The following is a 7,935-nucleotide window of genomic DNA, read 5'->3' on the forward strand; positions in this document are numbered from 1 at the left end:
TGGGTGCTTCATAACTATGGAGGGTTTTATGGATGAATAAATAGTAGCATTGTCTATAGAAACATTTAGTCCTCCAGCACTGGTTTTTCTGGGTCAAGTGGCCGTGATATCAGCGTGGGAAACGTAGTTGTCTTATCTATGCTGTGGATCTGTCTGCAGCTGTGCTGGGCAGGGCGAGTGTTGTCAGCACGATTTGCCTTTGTGTGTGTATTCCCCTGGAGACTTCTGACTCCATCTGTACCTACTCTGCCCTTTGTAGTCTCTGGAAAGACACAGAATTCCATTGGATCCCACTGGCCAAGCAACTTGATAGACTGGAAGGATTTGGCAGGATCCAGTCTGTTGCTGTTTTCTGAGGGAGATGGGATTCACATCCCTCTTTGGGGCACACACTAAGGGGATGGGCTGAATGCTAGCTCTGGGGAAGCCACAGATGCCAGACAGGCTCCACATGTCAGAAAGGAGCTGCCTGTCTTTGGGAAGCAGCTAAAACAGTGCTAAGAGCATGGACCTTGATGTTGGGCAAACCTGGTTTGCATCATACTTATCAGCTCTTTCAACTTGACTTGGCAAGTTACTTATTCTCTTTTCTGTAGTATGGGTTAATAATATCTTCTTCACAGGGCTGGTGTGAAGAATAAATGAGACACTGTCTTCAAAGTTCATAACACATAGTAAATCCTCGATAACATGTGATGGTAGCAAATGGATTCCATTTTCCTTTCTCCAGAAGGGGATCACAGGTCTTCATGCATCTAGGAAGGATAATGCAGAACTGCTCATTTCCAACTGCTTGCGTCTATGAAGCAAAATAAAATCCAACAGATACTAGAACAAGATCTAGTTGTCTTCTTTAAGAAATCATTTGAATTTTAAGAGTGGGATTAAAACGAATTAAGCTACAACATTTTTAAAACCAGATATTGTAGTCTGGCTTTGAAACACAACCTCAAATGCCTACCTGAGCCAGGTATGTAGCCAGATAAGTGGGGCATGTCAGCCACTGACAGCATGGGGCCACCATAGGTGTGGTGGGGCCACGGCAGCCGGAAGACCAAGCCGATTCTAAAGTGAGCAGCTTCTGTGACTCAGCACAGCTGATGACTCTCACACAGGAATATAGACTCAAAGCTGCTAGAACTGGGAACAATATCCCAGTTTCAGAAGAGGTATCACTAATTCACATTGTTTTTTAAAACACTGCATTAAAATCATGTCTGAGCAGCAGCTCTGGTTAGTGGGCCTTATGTGGTCTGAGACCCCAGATTGTGACCTCCAATCTCAGCTGACTCCTTGCCAGTGGTGTTTCTCAAAGTGAGTTACAAATTACAGGTTCAGCAGGCCAATGCTCACTGCATTGAAGAATGTTTCTAAACTCTTATATTCCTACCACATGGGAAGGTAATTGCTTTTTATAATTATGCCAAAAATTATTCTTCCCATGTGTTATTTTACAGCGCCTTCAAAGTCAGCCTCAACACTTACCTTTTTGACATATATTCTACTCATCTATTTACTGCCCCTTGGCTCTGACATGCTCAACTTGCATTATGTTAATCGGCAGTTGTATTTCTTTGTAATATTGTTTCAGGTTTTATGCACGTATGTATACCAATGAAGGTAGTAAACTCAAAAATTATGTCTAAAACACAATAGGAATTTGTTCCTTTCTTTCTTATAACAGTCTTGAGCAGTTCCAGGTTGAGGGCATGGCCAAAAACTCTGGTCCACTCAGTCACTCAGGGGCCCAGGCTGATGAGGCTCTGCCATCTGCCAACACGTGGTTTTCAAAGTGGTTGTAGTTGTCTCCAATCAGTTGGCTGAAGGGGAAAGAGCATGGAGGATTGCCCATGGGAAGTTTTTATGAATCAGGCCTGGAAATGATAAAATGACATTTATGCCCACATTTATTTTACTAGAACTTAATCACATGGGTTCACCTAGCTGCAAGAGAACCTGGGAAATGTGGTCTGTGTAACCAGGAAGACAGGAGGCTTTTTGGAAAACACCTACCAGTCTTTGCCAATAGATTCTAATGTATGTTTCATCTTCCTGCCCTCACAGAACACACTCACCCTCTCCAGGGGCAATAACCCAAAGTCCCATTGAGCTACTATATCCAGCTCAAAACTCCAAGATCTCTAGATGAGGCACAGGTCTGAATGTGGCTCCTTAAGGTCTGGTGATCTGTAACCTAAGACAAATTGTCTTCCCCTCCACTGACAATGCACAATGGTGGAGTGCAGCATAATAATTGCAATAAACCTCCCATTGGAAGCATAGGAAACACACAGTAGGCTCCAGTCCTCAGCTATTAGGAAATCCTGCTGGGCGGGCATTGAGAGGATGCCTTTGCTCTGGCAATTCGGGAAGCTCTCCGATTAGACTCTGATTCTACTCTCTGGGAAGAAACCCTTGGTCCATTGTTCTCTAAAACTGTAGGCCTCTTACCTCTGGGAGGCTTTTCCTGTCCAGTATCCCCCAGGGCCATGTATGAAATGGACATTGGACAGAATGCTCTTCCTGGGAGCTAGACAGCCAGTGTGGGGGAGGCCTGAGGGTTGTTTGAAAGTTTCAACAAAGTTTTCTTGCTGTTATTAAGTCTGGGTTGGCTTGTGTTTCACTTGGTAGCAAATGTTCCTCAAAAACTTAGTAGGCTTCTCCCTTCTCTGTTTCCAGTCATTTTAATGTATCAGTAGCAAGACCTAAAATATTTTTCTGCACCTGCCTGTACTTCTGCTCCCCTACCTCTATCCACTGGACAGTGACCATGCAGAAGTCATCTGAAACAAAAGGCATATGTGGGGAATTAATACTCTTTGTCTAACCTTTGCTGAAGGGATAAAGCACCTTAAATGAAAAGGCTTAATGGGCCCTACTGATTTGCAGCTCCTTGGGGTGTAGAAACAATAGGCTTTTCCAGTATCGAATAGCCCCAAATTTCTGCATTTCTTTTTCCCCTTCCTTTGCACTTACAAACTATTTTGTGAGCTCACCTTTTCCTTGAAAAGCATACGAGGGTTAACACCGTGAAGAGTGACAGGTCCTAACATTCTAGTACCAGCTACATGCTCACCAGGCACATGGCCAGCCTCCCAAGTTATTGCCGGCCACAGTTAGAAAACATTTTGTCACTTCACAATACGGGTCTTGATCTCTCTATCCTCCAGTAGTTTCATTGCCATCCACCAGCCAACCATAGTCAATGCCCCATATTTAATGTTTTTTGACAACATCACTCCACTTCAGGTACTGATAACCATATTAGCAAAGGTTAGCCACTGAAGCAAATTTTAAAATGCCTAACGGCGGCAACACTCTTGCTCATCCAACTATGCTGCCTAGTTCCTGGGGCAGGGCACTATACTTCGGTCATTCAGGGATCCATCTGACAAGGGCTCTGTCACTCCCAAGGTTGCTGGGTCTTCTCCATCCCATCAGTGGAAGGGGTAAGAGCCTGGCAGATCACTCAGAACGGTTTTCTCATGGGCCAAGTCTGGGAGGCTTCAGTCACCTCATCGTCACTCATCCACTGACTAAACCTGAATCCCATGGTCACTCCAAACTCCAAGGGGGTGGGGATGTAATTCAGGCATGTGCCCAGGTGGAAGAGAAAGTGGAATCTCAGGCAACCAGTTTGTTTGTTGTTGTTTGCCTGGGACTTTCATAGACTTGGCACTGAAAGTCCCACTAACCAGAACACGCTCAGTCCTGGGTAAATCAGTACAGTTCGTCAGCCTACAAGTCTCCATTGCATTCTCATTCTTTAAGTAGAGACGCTAAGTCTTCTGTTTTCTTGGTCTCTGAGTCTACAGTGACGACAAAGCACTTACCATGGCATGAATTGGATGTACTTATGAGACAACAGGGCAGATTATTTTAACTGAAATATATGTTGTCCCTGGAAATTTGGGTCATGTGTTATATAACCTTGGTGATACACATCACCAAGTGATATGCACCAACCTTGGTGATAAACATGGTCTTTGTTCCTAAGTGAATCAGCTATAAAATGTAGTGGTAGGGGATATACCACATTGAAAAAACACTTCATTTAACAAGAGTTCCTAGAAGAATTCCCAGAAATATTTCTGCCAAAGGGTTCATCGGAGAAGGAACAACAAATGAATAATTTAGATTTTATATTGCATAAGGCAAATTTTGCCAGAAAACAAACTACCTCATTTATCTTAAAGGCAGCTTCTGTGAGCTGTCCTTGGGGACAGGGACTGTGGCTCGTTCACTGTACTATCTCTGGCTTGAGGCAGGTACTCAGTGCGTGTTCTCTGAGTAAGTTAACACATGGTTTTCAACACAAAGTACCAGTTTACTGTGCACCATAGTCGCACAAATAGCCTGTGCCCCCTTTCTCTCATCAAAAAGAAGACATGTTCCTGATTTATTGAGCTGAAGGGTGAGCTGCCATTTAGGGCAGATTCTAGTTCTTGAGATGGTCAGAAGACAGAAGGCAGGGGGGGACACATGCGGCCTGTGGGCCACACCAGCTTAATAGGTGTGCTCTCTTATTTGGTCTGTGCAGTGTCCAAAAGTCAGGCATTTCCAGACAGAACCCTGGATTTACGGAACTTGGAAGAAATTGGAAGATCGAGCAACACAGTGCTTGAATTTCCATATGGCAACTGGATGGAGCTACATAGCACTGTCCCTGTTAGCTGAGCACACTCCCCAAATGCCACAGTCACTACCACGTCCTACTGCTTACCTCACTCACTCAAGAAGCTTCTCCACCATATCCCACAGACACTGGGGTCCTGAACACCTGGTCTAAAGCACAGACCTCTCTTGTAATACTGCACATTTTTAAACGGCTACTGAACCTTCCAAGTAGCTGTTGCCAGAACCTGATCCCCAAGCCTAGCGACTTCAGGCCTGTCTGGTATTCCATAGCACTGGTTTACATAGAACCTTTTTCTGTAATGAAATTAATAATTTAAGATCTATCTACTCCACCTGTAATCATTTACTTCCACCAATATTATTTTTGTAATATTGAAAATATTGGACACTGAAACGTGGACAATTCCCAACGAATCCCTTCTCTGATTCACAGAAATGAAATGGCAGCCTTTTGCTATTATTTCTTTGATACAGAAAAAAATGGTGTGTTTCTATCTGTATTCTAAAGGATATTATTCCCATGTGTTTTCACAGTAAAGTTTAAACAGTCACTACTATTACCAAATACTAAATCAAAAGCTATTAGAAAATAAAGCTGCCACACCTTTATCCCTATGAAAAATACAAAATTAAATACATAAACAAACATAAACAAGCAGATGAATGACTCAGAAATAATAGTAATGGTTAACATTCCTTGAACCCACCTCACTCTGAACCCGTCTCTGTGCTGACAGCTTCCCAGCATGAGCCTCACAAACCCCTATGGAGACAGCATGTCCCCACCGTAAGCATGAGGAAACAGAGAACGAGGAACTTGCCTGAGGTCACTTAGCTAGTAACCAGCAGAGGAGCTAGGAAGAAAACCAAATTAATTTTAGTCATTAAGTTAAATGAACAAACAAAAACAGTGTGCACGCGCGCGCGCACACACACACACACACACACACACACACCCTCCCACCAAAAGTTAGAATAATAAAATAAAGTCATTATCAAATGCAGAGACTGCAGCATCTGTGGCTAGACATGATCTTGGTGACCTGATCCAATCCTTATTTCACAGACGAGAACTCAGGTCTGAAGGATTCCGTTCCTGGTCCAAAGGTCAAATAGCTGATGACTGCAGGGCCAGGCCTGGCAGCCAGAAGCCTGCCTCTCAGCTCAGGGTCCTCCCACACACCAGTGCAGGAACCTATTGCACTGTCTGCTTCCAAGTTCTATCGGTGGGCACAGATCTCCACTTTCAGGCAATTTTAACTAAGAGGGAGAGGAAACTTGATTTTCTCTGCCTCCGTTTCTAATCGTAATGCCACAATTGCTGCCTGAATGGATTTGAGGTTGACATCCAAAAGCAGTCGTCAGGCCCTGGTAGTTTCAACTACTTATTTCACACAAAGCAAGAGCAGAGTAGTGTCTATATAGATTAATTTTCATTCCTAATTTTAGTTATAATTAACTTTTATAGATTTCTTGCATAAATTTAAAGCTGTTCTGGCATTGCATATTTATCCCATGATGAAAAATAAATTTTCTCTTTTAAAGTATGCAAAAAATGCACACAATTACTGAAATATGAACACTGTTCATTTGAAACAGAAAGTAGACGTTCATTAAAATCCATGTAAAATTCCTTCTATTTCTCCTTCACTGAACGGGGGTTTCTCCTGCTGCAACTGATGTCATGAACACTCAGTGCTGCTACAGCACGCCATTCCCCTTAAAAATCTTTCCTTCTCCACAGAACATAAGTGCAACATAATCAGTTCTATAATAACCCACAGGCCAGTAAGACCCATACTCAGGTCTACAAGCAAGTAGCAAAATGCCTTTTTAAATTACCTTAAATACCTTAAATACATAAATAAGTCAATAACTTCAAGTACGTTTAGTAATTACTAAAATGAGGAACATGTATGGAAAGACATCTTTTAATAATTCATATTTCACAAACAACATTCAGCTACCAAAATTTCATGAGTCTCACATTCTTAATAAAAAGACCCAAAGTTCCATTAAATAATGGAGGAAAAAGTTCTCCACCATCTTAATAATACGCTGACATGAGATTTTTCAAATTTGCCACGATTACCACCTATGGTATTTTAAGGATCTTCATTAAAAACATAAAAAATGAAATGGCTAGGGATTTCTATTCACTATGGTTTTCTTTTTCAAGGAAATGTAATTACTACATAAGTATTCCTTTATTAAAGTTGAAGTTATATAACCAACAAGCCAATACGACAAAGATTTTTTTTCAAGTCCTCTTCAAATTCCCCCAAAATATCTTTATGACAACTGCTATCAGCCTATGGCAGTGAGCCATCCATCATTTCAATAGGAGGCCCGTGTCACCACTTTATAATGCATGCACATTATCGAACAATTCTTTTCAGGGAGCTCGGATGTCCTATTCACTTCTCAATCTCCCACCAGCTCTAGATTAGAGAAATGAAGGATTCAGAAAGTTGTCCTTGTCCTGCAAGGACTTAGACAAGCCTTAGAGCTTGGGATTGGCACACTTCCCACTGGGCAGGGGCCACTGCAGAGGTCCCAGGTTGATAGATTGCAGAGCTGGTAAACCCACCCATTCACTTGCTCGCTCACATTACTCCTACTGCAGAGGAGGATCCCTCAGGCTCACTCCTCAGGTGCCAATCTGCTTCAGGATTCCTTTGTGGTTTTAATTGTGGTCTATTTTATAGTCATGCGGAATCAACTGCAAGGACATCCTTACTCATGCGGTCCTACCCCAAATCATCTTTTGCTTACACAAAACCAATTATTATCCCAGGAGCTAGAAACTCATCCTACACTAGGAGAAACACCCCAACCCAGGGTGACAGGGTTCTTAAAGTGGAAATCAGCTTCTCCAATTTCAGTCTTTTGATCCTAGATCTGCTTATTGCAATTATACAAATAAGGCTCCTTCTTCCTCTGTCAGTTCAACAAAAAGTGGAAGATTAAGATTTTCATGGACTCCTAGAATTTTAAAGCCAAAGGGGAATGTAAGAGATTGTCTCTTTCAAACCCCTACATCCGTCCAGGAGTGAAGCAACCTGTCCAAGTCACACAGTAATTAGAATTGAGCTGGACTCCTCCACTGTCTCTTCCCTTACCAGCTGAACAATGCAGTGTCAATTTCCTTTTACTTGATGTAGTCAAATCATGCCCCGACTTTTCCAACCATTCTACTCCCCTTCAGGATTCTACTAGTCAAATTGTTAAACTTTACCTGGAAACAGTTGTGGAAATGACTGCCATTATATTAACAGGGTCAGATGAAAACACTTG

Source organism: Macaca fascicularis, chromosome 17 (assembly GCF_037993035.2).
Source record: "Macaca fascicularis isolate 582-1 chromosome 17, T2T-MFA8v1.1".
Taxonomy (NCBI): Eukaryota; Metazoa; Chordata; class Mammalia; order Primates; family Cercopithecidae; genus Macaca; species Macaca fascicularis.